This window comes from Scardinius erythrophthalmus, assembly GCF_964197995.2.
Source record: "Scardinius erythrophthalmus genome assembly, chromosome: 3".
Taxonomy (NCBI): domain Eukaryota; kingdom Metazoa; phylum Chordata; class Actinopteri; order Cypriniformes; family Leuciscidae; genus Scardinius; species Scardinius erythrophthalmus.
This window is the reverse complement of record NC_138223.1, coordinates 32598266-32614813: the sequence shown is the minus strand read 5'-3', so window position 1 is coordinate 32614813 and position 16548 is coordinate 32598266. Positions and strand designations below refer to the sequence as shown.

Sequence of the window (16548 nt, the reverse complement as noted above, 5' to 3'; positions counted from 1 at the left end):
CTCCCCTTCACCATCGTCTTCTGACATTTCCTAACTTAATAATATTATAGTATTTATGAAAATAGTATTTATGAAAATAGTGAGCACTAAACCGCTGGATTTCAATTGGAAGATTATTATTATTATTATTGCATTACGACAAAGCTTATGCAACATTGCATGTTTTAGGGATGACCACGCAAACCAAAGAATAAAAAAAAATAACGATACCTTTTCTGAATCTGATGGTTCTCTTTGCTCCATCACTGTTATTCAATGATTCTTTTCCACCCAAGTCAGCTGAAAAAAGCACAAACAATAATGCAGATATGGGCTATTCCAGCATTATGGACATGGCATTTGCAGTCAAATTAAGCATAACTTCACAGAAATGTGCATCTGGTAAATGACACAGTTCTAGAATTTGTATTAATTCTAAAGTCCAGACAGCAGGAAAAAGCCATTGTAGACTTAGCCTATTTTTTCTTTTGTTCAGATCGATAAACACATTGAGGACTTAAATGGACATATGTGAAAGCAGAACGACAATGGGAAACTGACAGGATTTCATATGTATTGCATCATGTAAAGTTCATCAAGGTCAACATCTTCCTTGTTCAGTAGTCAGGGTCTGATCAGAGAGTCCGCCATTATAAGGGTTGCACAATCGCAAAATCATTCCAGTGCACTGAAACGTTTGCTCCCTAAAAAGTCCCACAATGCACCATGAAAATGCACCAGGGATCACTTATACTCGACCCTTAACTGAAATTCTGACTGAGACACATAATCGCAATCACTCAATAGGCTACACATCATTTCTAAAAAATAAAAAATAAACATTACTCAGTTATATTTCAGCATAAACATACAGATGGTGAACATAAGCTAACATTTAATTACTTTACAGCTAAAATTGTTTATGTTACAAAGTATTTGTGACCCTGGATCACAAAACCAGTCTTATGTCGCACGGGTATATTTGTGGCAATAGCCAACAAAACATTGTATGGGTCAAAATTATAGATTTTTCTTTTATGCCAAAAATCATTAGGATATTAAGTAAAGATCATGTTCCATGAAGATATTTTGTAAATTTCCCACCTTAAATATATAAAACATTTATTTTTGTGAATGGATGCAGCACTATCGCCAATAGAAATGGACAACTTTAAAGGTGATTTTCTCAATATTTCTATTTTTGTGCACCCTCAGATTCCAGATTTTCAAATAGTTGTATCTCGGCCAAATATTGTCCTATCCTAACAAGCCACACATCAATGGAAAGATTATGTATTCAGCTTTCAGATGATGTCTAAATCTCAATTTAAAAAAAAATTACCCATAAGACTGGTTTTGTGGTCCAGGGTCACATTTATCATCAAATACTTTAAATAGCATTACAAATCATTTTCTTGTTGAACTCTGTTGTTATACTGATCCATATGGAAGCTTGTTTCCGCCACAAAATAAAAAAAATAAAAGATAATTGCGACTTTTTATCTCACAATTGCGAGTTTACATCTCGCAATTCTGACTTTATTTCTCAGAATTGCGAGATATAAAGTCAGAATTGCGTGAAATAAAGTCAGAATTCTGAGATATAAAGTCAGAATTGCGTGATATAAAGTCGGAATTCTGAGATATAAAGTCAGAATTGCGAGATATAAAGTCGCAATTGCGTCTTATAAAGTCAGAATTCTGACTTTTTTTCTCGCAATTGCGACTTTATATCACGCAATTCTGACTTTATATCTCAGAATTCTGACTTTATAACACGCAATTCTGACTTTATATCTCAGAATTCTGACTTTATAACACGCAATTGCGACTTTAAAACACGCAATTCTGACTTTATATCTCGCAATTCTGAGAAATAAAGTCAGAATTGCGAGATGTAAACTCGCAATTGTGAGATAAAAAGTCGCAATTATCTTTTAAAATGTTTTAATCAGTGGCGGAAACAAGCTTCCATAGATCCACGACCTAGGGAGCTGATGGGCTGATTGAGACCCACCTTTTGATTCTGTCAGACTGTCAAGCTCTGGTTAACACATCCTAATAATCAAGAAACAGCAGCACTTTAAATTCTGGGTACAATGGAGACTAAGTAAATGTTAGCTACAATTACAAGACGATTATAGAATTTAATCTTAAAAGTTAGACTTACTAGTTTGCACTGTAATTCAAACAAATGTCCTTTGAAATATCCTTGGATCGTTAGAACAGGTTCTCTTCTAGGCGATCGTCATCTGGTGACTTGCTTGTACGCACGCGAATGATTTTAACTGACTTCCCAAAAAGTCTTAGATGGCTACAGTTGCATGCGTAATCCACGGAGCAGAGAATAAAAACGTGTGTCCCGTTATTTATAAATACCATTGGACCTCAGTGATTTCGTGTTGTCTGTTCCAGAGTATCTAAACACAGTTTAAGGAAGTTAAGTTAGCCACGCGCGAGAAACCACGCCCAAAGGATGGATGATTATTTTGTAAGAGCATTTATCATATGTCTGTAGTATAATGTATTTCAAATGCCAATATATCTCAGTTTAGTTCAAATTAGCTAAAACAAACATGAATTGCCTTTCTTTTTAAATAAGTCTTTCATTTATCTGTATTTTATTGTTGTTCAAGTTTATTTTTTATAGTTAATTTGAGATAAAAACAAACTCAAATCTATATGTTTTTTTTTTAAAGTGATTTTAATCTGCTGATTTTATGATCTGAGATCTCTTGTTTGTACAAGCAGCTGAAACCGATGTGACTGTATGCTGTATCATCTGTTCTGGTTTGTTCCTGGACATAAAGCAAATCTATAGATGTTCAACTTAATTTTCATGTTCATCAAACTATTCTGTCACAAGTCTTGCTGTGTATATTGGTGCATTATGTCATATATTTACTAGCGAAACAAATACGATGATGGATAGTCTTGGAATTTATTATTTTATTTGCTGATTAACCAAATGCTCAGTTAGGAACTCGTACAATTCAACTTAAAGTGCTCTTGTATACTGCGCACACACTTGAAGGTGCACTCCCTTTTTATCTTTTGCTCTCACAGCCAGTCACAAAAAAGATTAAAAGTCAACTCAAATGAAAATGAACAGTATTCAAATACAAATTTTAATACACAACACATTATCATGCTGATACACGGCACCCCCTTCAGGGTAGGCTATAATGTTTGAACCATTAGTCGCACGGCCCTCCAGAATATTTCGGTAGTCCTTGGCAGTGACGCATCCATCAAGCACCGTAGGGAATGGAATGATATTCCAGCCCAAATCTTCACTGATCCACCTCAGTGCTTTACTCTCGGCAGCAACAGTCTGGCTGTCAAGCCTCTTTTGGGCTTCTCCACACAGTAACTCCTACAGATGAGTGAAGGTGGACTCATCAGAGAACAATACATTTTTCACATTGTCCACAGCCCAAGAATTGCACTGACACCATTGAAAACGACATTTGGCATTGGTACAAGTGATCAAAGGTTTGGCTATAGCAGCCCAACCATGAATACTGACTCTGTGGAGTGTAACGTTTGATCAGGCACCAGTCCATCAGAGGAAGCCATCACCTGAATATTGAACTCTGTCACTTCCTGTTCCTGCCACATAATTTCCTGTCTTGTCGTTTCCTGTCACCCTGTATTTAAGCCATGTGCTATCACTGCCTTATTGCGAAGTATTGCCAGTTCTCTGCCTTACTAAGCATTCTACCATTCTCTTTTGATGACTGCTGTTATGACCATTGTTTTGCCTTTTGACTCATGCTTTTGGATTGCTGTTTTTTGGATTTGTCTGCTATTGGATTGTTTTACCTGTGCTTCGACCAAGGCCTTTGACCTGACTACGAGTTGTGACTATTGTTTGGATTTTATGCTCAGATCCTTTAATAAAGACCCGCTTATGGATTCCACTCAGCCTACATCTTACTTACATGGAGATCCTGATGAACTGCATTGTTGGAAACAGGAGAGTAAAGGTGCACATCAAGTTGGGCAGCTGTGGTTTGATGTTTTTTGGATAAAATATGGGTTAGTACCTGGACATCCCTTTCAGACAGCTTCCTATTGCATCGACAGTTACTCCCGTTGGATGTGTTTTGTCCTACTCGGTGATATGCCAACATTACCCTGCATAGCTCTCCATACACCACAAAGACTTGCTGTCCTGGTCACAGACGAGCCAGCGAGACGAGCACCAACAATTTGTCTTCTTTTGAAATTTGTTATGTCTTCCATTATGTTGTGTATGTTGCTCAGTTGATTCAACATTTGACACTCTCCACTTACTGATGGAATCAGTGAAGACTAACCACCAGGCTCTGCATCTAGGCGTGAAACTTCCAACACTATAGTGGCCAGTGTTTCAGTTTCATTGTCCCACCCCTGCAGTGTACTCACTAATACATGCACAGGTAGCATTTGCAACTGATTTAAGAAAAAAAATATTTTTTGATTTTATTTTTTGAGGTTTGGTTTCACTCCCCATGAATTCACATTTGGGAGGATTTCTTATGGGCCTTATGCTCCAAACATAGGTTAATCACTGACAGCAGATGGCGCTTATGGTTCAATAGAAATGTAGCCATTACATTGGTAACCCACTGTTTTTGAACAGTATTTTGTTTCAAACAGCCATAGGTGTAAATCTGAGGGTTGAAGTGAATTTTTTTTACAAATACAAGATTGTCTCAGCCTTTTGCTCAAAATGTTGCTTTGTTTATTAAACTTACCATACCCACATTCAAGTGTTGATTAAAAAAGAAAAAGAATGCATGAAGCTAGAATAAAGCAGAGGGTTCTGATATATTGAAAGAGTTATACAGATGATGCTGAGTCATTAATAAATTAGTCATGACAAAAATGTATTTTTCCAGGAGTCTGCTATGTTAACGATTATAACGTTATTTAGCTTGTTTAATACTGTAGCTTAATAATACTAAGGCTTTCCTTTGTGTACACATATCCTTACAAGTACAATTTTGGCTGTAATATTTGTGTCCCCTTCACAAATTGAGAAATTTTGTTTATTGTCCCCCCAACTGTTGGATGAAATTTACACCCATGCAAACAGCCACTCATATTTTTGTATTCGCAATGTTTTTCTTCAGGCACCAAATACTTAAAGACTTAATAGGCTATTTATTTTCAAATTTAAACATTTTTACATTCTAATCTGGACTACAACCTGCCATAGTTATTGTTTGAAAATGTTCTGATTCTTTATTGTTTGGTAACACTTTACAATTCATTAGCATTAGTTACTTCATTAATTAACATAATCTGACAATGAGCAATGCTTCTAAAGCATTTATTAATTTTAGGTGGTTAATCTGAATATTAATAACACATTATTAAAATCAAAAGTTGTAACTGTATTATTTAATGGACCTGAGATAACATGGTTGTTTTTTTAACTAACGTTTACAAAGAATAACTTCTGTAACAAATGCTATTTCTCATTGTTAATGTTATAGTTGATGCATTAACTAATGAGAGCTCATTGTAAAGTGTTACTGTCACACTGTTTGGTTCAGACACTCACTGGAAGCAGGAATCAAAATCCAAGGAAGTTTAATTTAAGTTCACGAACAGAAGACTAGGGAATCGGAGGAGAAACAACTCTGAAACTAAATAGCAAATACACAACTAATACCAGAACAAAGGGCAAACCAAAACTGAGGGTAAAAATAGGGTGAGCAAACAAGGGTAGCAAAAGGAGGAGCACCTGAACTAAATGAATCTTTTTGAAACATTTGTTTACTTTGAACATTTCAATACAATAAAGGAATACACAAAAAGTGCATAGAGTTCTTTAGTTTTGAGAAAGAAATGATTAAACCTGTTAAAGTATGACAACACTTTTTTTGCAACTTTCAATAGCGCGATACTGTATATCATGATAAAAGCTTAAGCAATTATCAAAACATAAAAAATTGATACAGTCACATGCTTAATCATGGCCCACCAAAAACATCTGCTTTACCCTGTGTGCTCGTCTGCTACACCACTACCAGTCAGTGGCCAGTCTTTCAGGCCAGCTGCGTTTCCAACAGTAGTTCTGGGTAACATGTCATGAGGAGCTGAGCATTCAAAGCCAGCCCCTTTTTCCCTCGCCTTTTTTAGTTCACAGTTTCAGTAACTGGAGTTATTCATGTCATATTTACTTTACCAGGTGTAATTTATGGCTCATCAAATTAACATTTAATGAATTCTTTTACTAGTCAAAATGTTGCATGCTGCATAGGATTATGGATAAAGTGAACACTAGACTTTATTTGCTGTGGAGTGCCTGTAGCTTAAACTGTAAAGTGGTAGTGAGGCCGTGATCATATGATCAAACATATTTCTTTAATGTGTATGTGTTATGGTGTATGCAGGCAGGCAGATGAAGACACAGAAGACTAAGGTTCCAACACAAAGTTTACTTATAAACCAAATGGGTAGCGATCCAAACAGGTAGTAACACACACATATATAACGCGACCGGACATTCAATGACAGTAAAGGAGAAACTTAAGAAGTGAATACAAACGAGGTAATTTAGGATATACAGCTGATAAACATGAATTCATAATGACAGAAACCATGGCGACCAAGGATTGGCGGGAACATGAACAAAGGGAGACAGAAATTAGTGAATGCAAACAAAAAGTCCATTATAACTGAACATAATGGTGACAATAGGAATGATGGAACATGCTGTTGCTATACCTATGGCAGATGTATAAGTACAATACCATAATCTTCCCTCAATACACAATTGAAAAGTATAATTATTATAAAATAGTCAATTACATCACATTACAAGTTTATAATCAGAGTTATAATAGGTTAGGTTGGTTGGTCCTTCTTGTACCAAAAGAGAAAAATGCATATGCTACTGCTTATTGCCAAGGCTTTATTAGGTAAATTGCCAACTTATATTTATAATCTCTTATTATAATATACCACAGTAATTATAGGACTAGGCCTTCTTCTAAATTACTTTTTTTTTTTTTTTTTTGCTCCAAGAGCATCTTCTGAGTTTGGCAAAATTTTCCTTTTATGCTCCTAGGTACGGTGGCTGAGAGAGCTCAACGCGCTGCAACTGAAGAAAACACATGCAAATAGAAAAACACCCGCAAATTAAGAAAACATCTTCATCAGCTTCACAACACATTGAGTATGCTCCAAATACTCAACACAACCAAATACAGAAATGCGCTGCATATAACACAGACCACCACGGAAATGTTTCCAGGGGACCCCAATAAGTGACGAACCCGCCTGGGACGTGCATGAGCATACCTATGCCCTACTTCCTTCGAAGAGCAGACGGCAGAGCCCTTGAAGTGGGCACTTTGGAGTGAGCAGGGCACTTGTGGGTCATTATGTAACATTGGCTGTTTTGAACGCACTTAATGAAGGGAGCAACGAAAGACAATGTAATTTCCTCATTATTTACAGCTGGGATGTTCACGTGACAACGCAGCTCAATGTCCATCAGCTGAATAGCTGTTATTACCAGAAATGTCTTATTATTTCTTTTAACATTACTGTTGCAAATAAATATACATTTTATACAAGAATAGTTTTTAAAATATGCGTTATATATCTGTGTGTGATTGTCTCATCTTTGGACCCTGCATTACCTAACATTTAGTTTTCAGATCATTGTTCAGATCAGATTTTAGTTTTCAGATCATTGTTCCTTTCTTATTAGTATTCTGATGACATTGAACATATTGTTAATACATTTTGTATATTGTATGCATGTGTTTTCTTCAGTTGCAGCGCGTTGAGCTCTCTCGGCCACCATACCTCGGCTATGGAATGAAATGCAGAATATTGTTAGAAGCACTTCCATCTTTAAATATTTTTAGAAACCTTTTGGAGTACTACCTGAAGGAAACATCTGTATGTTTTACGTAATATTTCTTATGACTGCTGATAAGACTTTTTGTTTTGTTTTATCTGTTTATGTGAAACTTTTTTGTGCTGCCAATTTTGGCCAGGGTTCCCTGGTAGAAAAGATTGATATATCAATGGGATTAATCCTGGTAAAATAAAGGATAAAGCATATATATGTGCAATATGCTTGAGATGACATGCAAGTCTACGCAGGGTATTATTTTGTTTTACACATACTGAAGGGATAAGTGGTAAAACTCTAATGCAGCATTTTTCTTGCAACTTATTTCCAGTTCCTCTGCAAGGAGTGCATGTGATAGTCACAGACACTGGAGAGTTTATTTATAGATTCTGCATATTATATGTTCGTTTCACTTTTGTTTTTAAATATATATATAGATTTATTCAATTTTTAGTTTAGTGAAAGGTTTTATGTGATTTATTTATTTTTGCTCTTTTCAAGATTCAGTTTTCTTTTGAAAAAAAAAAAGTTCTTACATAATTAAGAAAAGAGACCCCACCATTTCGCATACGAATATTTTTCTCAGCTTGCAATTGTGCCTGCTGTTCAAATTCATTGTCCAGTTTTTCTTTAGCTTTTTCAAAAGCTTCACCCTCAAGTTTAGCCCTCAGAGCCTCTGTTTCATTCTTTCTCTGCTCCTCGTTCTCTTTCAGGATGTGATATTTTTCCGCCTCAGTCGCTTTCTCTGTTTCAAGCATCTCACTGGTGTAATGTTGCCCATAATTCCCAGTAACTATTTTGTCAATCTGTTCAAACAACTGAACAACCTGTTCAGGATTTTGTTCTTTATTGTTGAACACATGGAATCTTCCACTGCATGTTTTGATAAAACTGAGCAGTTTTGGGCTGTCCCGCACAAATGTGTGAATGTTCTTGTCCTGCAATCGATCTCCATGAGTGAACAGTGCCATGGTGTATGTCGAGGATTCCTCGCCAAAAACTGCTTGAATGATTTTAACAGCTTCTGCCTCTTCATCTGTGAATCTGCCCAGCTGAATCACAACTAAGAAGACATGTGGACCAGGAGCAGAGAGTAAAATGCAATGCTTAATTCTGTTGACCACCTCAGCTGTAGTTAAGCTGGTGTCAAACAGACCCGGGGTGTCAATAACTAATATATTTCTTCCATTAACTGTTGCATTATTTTTTTTCACATTGCATAGTCAAAGAGGATGATGATATCTCGGATTTAAAAACCTTTTTTCCCAGGATGGTGTTGCCTGTTGCACTTCTTCCTGCCCCTGTCATTCCAACCAAAAGAATTCGGAGCGGTTCACCTGGTTGATTAATAAGAATTACTTTTAATTTAGCCCTCATATACTGTCTTATTCATCATAAAGGTATAAATAAAAGTATGTATTATATCAATCAATATTTTAAGACCTGTATTTGAGATTTTAAAAAAATAATAATAATAAAAATAAAATAAACAGTACCTAAATCACTTGAATTGGGATTTTGTTGATTTTGTTTGGTGTCATATAACTGAAAGGTAAGAACATAATATTATATTTCACATATATCACATATTTGTCACAGTGTCTGGTTTGTGTCTCGTTTTTCACCGCCCTGGCCGCCCGAGGGGTCTTCACCGCCCTGGCCGCCCGAGGGGTCTTCACCGCCGTGGCCGCCCGAGGGGTTTTCTCTGCCCTCCGTGACAGAACGACTCCGTCACCATAAATCCAGCGGTAATTTTCATTTTTTATTATTTTTTGTAGGATCTCGTCCCCAGTTACTATGTGGATTCCACGTAGCGAACTTTCTCCCGCAGAGAGAGAGAAGGGCATCTCTTTACTAGAGTATTTTTCTAGATGTGCACAAAGGCATGAGGAAATCAGGATAGCTGAACCTTCACCACGGGTCTCATCGAGCGCTGGGACTTCGTCGATGGTTTCGTCCAGTTCAGAGACGGTACACATCCGTCAGAAGGGAAGAAGGAGGAGGAGACCTGCGTCGGCCCAGTCAGAGACTGTCCGCGTCCCGTCTGCCCAGTCAGAGACTGTCCACGTCACGTCTGCCCAGTCAGAGACTGTTCACATTCCGTCTGCCCAGCCGGAGACTGTCTGCGTCACGCCTGCCGAGCCTGTGTCTTCGGACAAGATGGCTGACACAGAGACTGTTCACGTCACGCCTGCCGAGCCTGTGTCTTCGGACAAGATGGCCGCCGCCGAGCCTGTTCACGTCACGCCTGCCGAGCCTGTGTCTTTGGATAAGATGGCCGCCGCCGAGCCTGTTCACGTCACGCCTGCCGAGCCTGTGTCTTCGGACAAGATGGCCACCGCCGAGCCTGTTCACGTCACACCTGCTGAGCCTGTGTCTTCGGACAAGATGGCCGCCGCCGAGAGTGTTCACATCACGTTTGCCGAGCTTGTGTCCCCTGACAAGATGGCCGTCATCGAGCCTGTGTCTGTTCCTGAGCCGGTGGTGTCGGTTCCTGAGCCTGAGCCGGTGGCGTCTGTTCCTGAGCCCTCAGTGACCGCGACACTGGGCATTATGGCCACAGCCATGTGGTGTGTGTGGGCTACGCACACACTTGGGCCGGTGGTGTCTGTTCCTGAGCCGGAGCCAGTGTCTGTTCCTGAGCCGGTGGTGCCAGTGTCTGTTCCTGAGCCGGTGGTGCCAGTGTCTGTTCCTGAGCCGGTGGTGCCAGTGTCTGTTCCTGAGCCGGTGGTGCCAGTGTCTGTTCCTGAGCCGGTGGTGCCAGTGTCTGTTCCTGAGCCGGTGGTGCCAGTGTCTGTTCCTGAGCTGGGGCCAGTGTCTGTTCTGGAGCCTGTGTCTGTTCCTGGGCCTGTGCCTGGGTCTGTGCCTGTGTCTGTTTCTGTGCCTGTGTCTGTTTCTGTGTCTGTTCCTGGGCCGGTGGTGCCAGTTCCAGTGCCTGAGTCGGTGGTGCCAGTTCCAGTGCCTGAGTCGGTGGTGCCAGTTCCAGTGCCTGAGTCGGTGGGGCCAGTTCCAGTGCCTGAGTCGGTGGGGCCAGTTCCAGTGCCTGAACCGGTGGGGCCAGTTCCAGTGCCTGAACCGGTGGTGCCTGAGACGGTGGTGCCAGTTCCAGTGCCTGAGTCGGTGGTGCCAGTTCCAGTGCCAGTTCCGGTGGTTCCAGTGCCTGAGCCGGTGGTGCCAGTTCCAGTGCCTGAGCCGGTGGTGCCAGTTCCAGTGCCTGAGCCGGTGGTGCCAGTTCCAGTGCCTGAGCCGGTGGTGCCAGTTCCAGTGCCTGAGCCGGTGGTGCCAGTTCCAGTGCCTGAACCGGTGGTGTCTGTTCCAGTTCCTGAGCCGTGGCCGCCCGAGGGAAAGTCTCCGCCCTGGCCGCCCGAGGGAAAGTCTCCGCCCTGGCCGGCCGAGGGAAAGTCTCCGCCCTGGCCGCCCGAGGGAAAGTCTCCGCCCTGGCCGCCCGAGGGAAAGTCTCCGCCCTGGCCGCCCGAGGGAAAGTCTCCGCCCTGGCCGCCCGAGGTAGAGTCTCCGCCCTGGCCGCCCGAGGGAGAGTCTTCGCCCTGGCCACCTGAGGAAAGGTCTCTGCCCTGGCCGCCCGATGGACTGACGTTTCTGCCCTGGCCGTCTGCACAGCTTGCTTCGCCCTGGCCACCTGAGGAAAAGTTTCTGCCCAGGCCGTCCGAGGGGTTGTCTCCGCCTTGGCCGCCCGAAGGACCTGCCCCGTCCCGGTCGCCTGCACAGCCGGATCCGCTGTGGCCGCCCGAGGGGTCGTCTCTGCCGTGGCCGCCCGAGGGGTCGTCTCTGCCGTGGCCGCCCGAGGGGTCGTCTCTGCCGTGGCCGCCCGAGGGGTCGTCTCTGCCGTGGCCGCCCGAGGGGTCGTCTCTGCCGTGGCCGCCCGAGGGGTCGTCTCTGCCGTGGCCGCCCGAGGGGTCGTCTCCGCCGTGGCCGCCCGAGGGGTCGTCTCCGCCGTGGCCGCCCGAGGGGTCGTCTCCGCCGTGGCCGCCCGAGGGGTTGTCTCCGCCTTGGCCGCCCGAAGGACCTGCCCCGTCCCGGTCGCCTGCACAGCCGGATCCGCCTTGGCCGCCCGAGGGGTCGTCTCCGCCGTGGCCGCCTGAGGGGTCGTCTCCGCCTTGGCCGCCCGAAGGACCTGCCCCGTCCCGGTCGCCTGCACAGCTGGATCCGCCCTGGCCGCCCGAGGGAAAGTCTCCGCCCTGGCCGCTCGAGGGACTGTTGTCTCCGCTCTGGCCGCCAGATGAACTGTCACTCCCTGTCCCCGTTTCCCCCCATGGACCTGGCCCACCTTCCCTCCCCCTGATCCTCCACCATTCCACCTCCCTCCTGAACTCTTGTGTTGTGTTTTAGTGTTGTCATGGAGCGTCTGGTAGCCGCTCCATAGAGGGGGGGTTATGTCACAGTGTCTGGTTTGTGTCTCGTTTTTCACGGTGTCCCTCACATTGACTACAATTCCCAGCATTCTGTCTGTCACTTATCACTGTTCATTACACTCAGCTGTTGCCCGTAATCTGTCCCAGCTGTTCATTGTTAGCCCTGTTAGATCTGTGTGTATTTATTCTCTGCCTGTTTCTGTATGTGGACGGAGTCGTTAATTTGTGTCACCACACTTCTTGTCTGTTTATATCTGTTCTTGTTTGGATTGCTTCTCTGGATTTTTGACCTCTGCATGGATTACAACGATGTTGGATTGCCCTCTTAATAAATTACTGCACTTGGATTTTCCTGCTTCCCGTGTGCATCCGTGACAATATTAGTTTGTTCACATCCTCACTGAACTTCACTTGAGAAAATGTGATCATTTGGAACACCTTGCAACAAGCACAGATGAAACTCACATAACTTTCAGTTATAATGGCATAGTATATCTGTATAGTATAATATGGTCACACTTTAGATTAGGGTCCAATTCTAACTAATATTCTATTATCACTCTCAGTATTAATGTTACATTGTCAGTCTGTTTTGATTTCTGTCTTTGTCTGTGTTCTGTCTATTAGTTCAGTTCAGTCTTCCTCCGCCCCTGCCTGTTTGTTTCCATAGTTACTTATTGATTAGTTAGTTCATTTCAGGTGTGTCTTGTTAATTTGTCTCTTTAGTTCTGTCTATTTATACCCTGTGTTCTGTCTTGTTCTTTGTCAGTTATTTTACGTTGAAAGTGTAGGTTGTTCTGGTTTTTGTTCCAAGTTTATTTTGTTTAGTTTGAGACTGTTTATTAAATATTACTGCTGCACTTAGATCCTGCTTCTGCCTCAACCGAAATTGTAACAATTAACTACGACTTTTGCCTCAGTAAACTCATAATTACTGCTTATTATGGTCATGCAGAATAAGGCATTAATATGTGTTGTATAAACACTAATAAACAGCCAATATCCTAGTAATATGCATATATTTATAAATTGTATAAATTGCTTTATATAAAACCACATCTAAGCTTCAGTAAACTCTTCAATGATACCAGAGACCCAAATACATCTAATTTATTTTAGAGAAACTTCCTGTAGTGCTGAAGTGGTGGTGTGCAATGACTACCAAGTAAATGTTCCTCTCCACTTCCTGTGAAGTGATCAAACATTGTTTCTTTGTTCTGTGCTCTTTGGACGGAACTTATATGCTCCGTCATTTGGAATCTCACTTAAAATGGTGAAGTGGTGTATCAAGGAAATGGAGCATACCCATAATTATATGGTTTCTGGCTGTTTTAAATGCCATACATACCTGGTTTATCCATACCCCAACAAGGAGTATAACAAATACAATGAAAAAGTAGAGCAAAAAAGTCAAGCCCCTTGACATTTTTGATTTTTGTCCATTAGAAGTCTCATTGTTGTCCATATCTGTTGGGAAAGTTAAGTGAAAACAGTTGTTCTTGTTTTTGAATATGAAAAAGAGTAAAAACTTTTTTTATCAAAAAGCAATACTTTTAAAGTGGATTACAAAGCTTTCAAATTATTTCAATTAGTATTTCACTTATAGTCTGTTTCAATTTCTTATATATAGGCAAGCACTCACCCTTTTTGTTCATACCTATTCCTTGTTTATCTTGTATTGCTATTTTGTGCCCCTGTTAATTAGCTTACACAAGCTTTAAATCATTTAATATGTGTAGCCTACATGCTCTTTCTCTCACCTCTCATTTTGGAAGCAAATAATCCAGGTCCAGGTTCCAATTGAAGAGTTTAATTTTCTGTCCCTATATAGGACCATAAACCTGCTAGACTTGTTTTTATTCATGGATCACGTCCCACTCCACCCAGCTCTCCGAGTCCGACTCCATGGCTGCGTTCCAGTCCAAAATTGTCATGCCCTTCACTTGCTAACTTCCCTTCCTCTCGTTCACTCGGATGTACGTCATTGCGAGTGCCCACTACTGGCGGAAACTGCAATGGGCTGAACTGGAACGTCCTAAGCCCTTGATCACTTGGAATCAGCTGTGGAGTTGATTTATTATTTACATTTTTTTCCCTTTAAGAATTTGTTTAATGCAGCATCCAAATGTTTATAGGTGTGTTTGGGTTGTTTTAAATTAAAAAAAAATTATAATTAATATATCATAGAGTTGTTTGTGTGGTGGTGATTAGACGAGATATGCGGTGACGTCACAATCGTGTTGCATTGTGGGACATATAGGTGCCTGAAGTGTACATTTGAAGCAGACTCGCTCCCTCGGTCAAAATCGAGGGAACGAGGGTCTGTCCATATAAACTTCCCTCGTCCACTTCACGAAGTGGAACGCACTTCAAAATGGCGGCAGGGATTCCCCCGAGGGGAAGTGCTTAGGGAAGTTTGCAAGTGCGTGTCTAAAAGTGGACTGGAACGCAGCACATGAACACTGCTCATTCTCCCCAGACTAATTACTCCCTTACACCTGCTCCTCATCTACCAGCAATCAAAGACTACACAGACCTCTGAGGCAGCGTTACGGTTTTATGATCTATAGAGTGAACTTTTGTAATAACGAAGTGAATATTTAATTACTTTAATATCATTTCTTAGAAATTACTTTAAAAGTGGAAAACATTGGTCAAAAACGTATGTTTACACAGAAACTGACCACCAACCTAACTTTCAGACACCATATTTATTTTTTAGCTTAGCTGTCAAGCAATGGAAAGCACAGGATTGTGGGATATCAAGGGCAGCAAAGGATACATCTATGCTGTCTTCAAAAATCAGTCAGTTGAACATCTCAAGAGACAGAAAGCAAAACATTGGATTCGGACATACCTTGATGTCTTTCTTTGTTGTCTGTCTCTTCATTGTATCATTGCAAGGACCCTGGTGTACTCGTGGATTACTCACCTGTGATTTACTCTGTGGATTTTCTGTTGTTTCCTCATTCCTCTGTTGCCTGTTGTTATTTCCTTGTGTGATTCCTCTGACATTCTCCTGTTATTTTTCAAATCAGTTCTACTCTGTTACCACGGTTTTCACCTCCAATAAGCTTGGACTTGAGTTCATCTTCTCTGAGTCTCTTAATCTGTGACAATATAGTGATGACTGCCATCCATACAGGAAACAAAGCAGCACTGCATGCTGAGGCATTTGAGCGATGTTTTTGAAGTTTTATTTTTATTTGTTTTCATGAACTCTAAACAGTCATTTTTATCAAAGTATATAAATGTACTTTGATAAAGTAAATACTTTAATTTAGTTTTTTTTTTTTTTTTAGAAACTGCCTTGATTTTGATCACCTGAGATAAAATTCCACATTAAGTTTAATACTAAATCAATGGAGTAGGTAGGTATAGTGCTGCTAATCATAGTGCTGGATTATCATAGTGCTTGAAGGGGTCATAAACTGCATTTTTATTATTTTATATAGTTTCCTGAGGTGCACTTATGTTAGTATGATTTTTACATAAAACATTGTCATCATTTAGAAATACCCTGATTTGAACATTCTGTTTGAACCCTCAATCATCCTTTGTATAGCATGCATCCCTTAATTCATCTTTTGTGGACAAATGTGGGCACAAAGGCCTCAGGTGTGAACCCATTTTATTTTTTAAATAAACACCATATCACCATCTTCGATAAAATAAAATCTATCAATTTATGCAATTTTTTGTGATTTTTGAGGTATTTTTTCTCTAAAACTCTAAAAGTACCATATTTTTTATGTAAAATATGCTTATTTTTATGTTATATATAATATTTCTTTTACTTCAGGAAATAAAAAAACATTCCATTAGGTTCAGACAGCCAAAACCTAAAAATGTGGTGACTTTGGTGACATCTGGTGACATATGTTGGTATAAAAATAACAAAAAAGCAAAAATATCAATAGCCAGATGACTGTAGTACTCAATGGCTGCATATAGGCTGAAATCTATAAAATCATTGTTGTAACAAACTTAACCTCTCAAGTGTTAAAATGTATAAGTTAAAATTGTAAAATGTTTTGAAAAACCATTTGTGTTGGGTGAGACAAAGATGCCAAACATGCTTACAGACAAATATGACCATGCTATAAGGAAAAGACAGAGACAGAGCAATGATTTATTTCTAAAAATAACATAAAATTTCAATAACTCAAAATAATACCAAACAGGTAAGAATAAACAAACCTATCAATAACTCAAAAAAAAAAATTGTAACAAACAGGTATGAATAAACATCGTACAAAATGTTTTGTTTTGAAGCATCAGCAAATCTTGCTGTAGGATCTGACTCTGAAGTGTGTGTGTGTGTGTGTGTGTGTG

The 16548-nt window shown here is 40.6% G+C and overlaps 1 long non-coding RNA gene and 1 pseudogene across 2 annotated transcripts; both read right to left on the bottom strand.

Annotated features, from left to right (window-relative positions):
• Nucleotides 1-6394: 6394 nt before the first annotated feature.
• On the bottom strand, nucleotides 6395-14204 carry LOC308687753. The gene is made up of 3 exons (XR_014029792.1): nucleotides 13974-14204; nucleotides 13562-13680; nucleotides 6395-7078 (listed from the first exon to the last, which is right to left on the bottom strand). It is a non-coding gene; the product is annotated as an uncharacterized lncRNA (long non-coding RNA).
• LOC308688869 (GTPase IMAP family member 9-like) lies at nucleotides 8109-9822 on the bottom strand (annotated as a pseudogene). Its single transcript has 3 exons — nucleotides 9753-9822; nucleotides 8403-9180; nucleotides 8109-8179 (listed from the first exon to the last, which is right to left on the bottom strand). The product of its transcript is annotated as a GTPase IMAP family member 9-like (transcript).
• Nucleotides 14205-16548: the final 2344 nt, after the last annotated feature.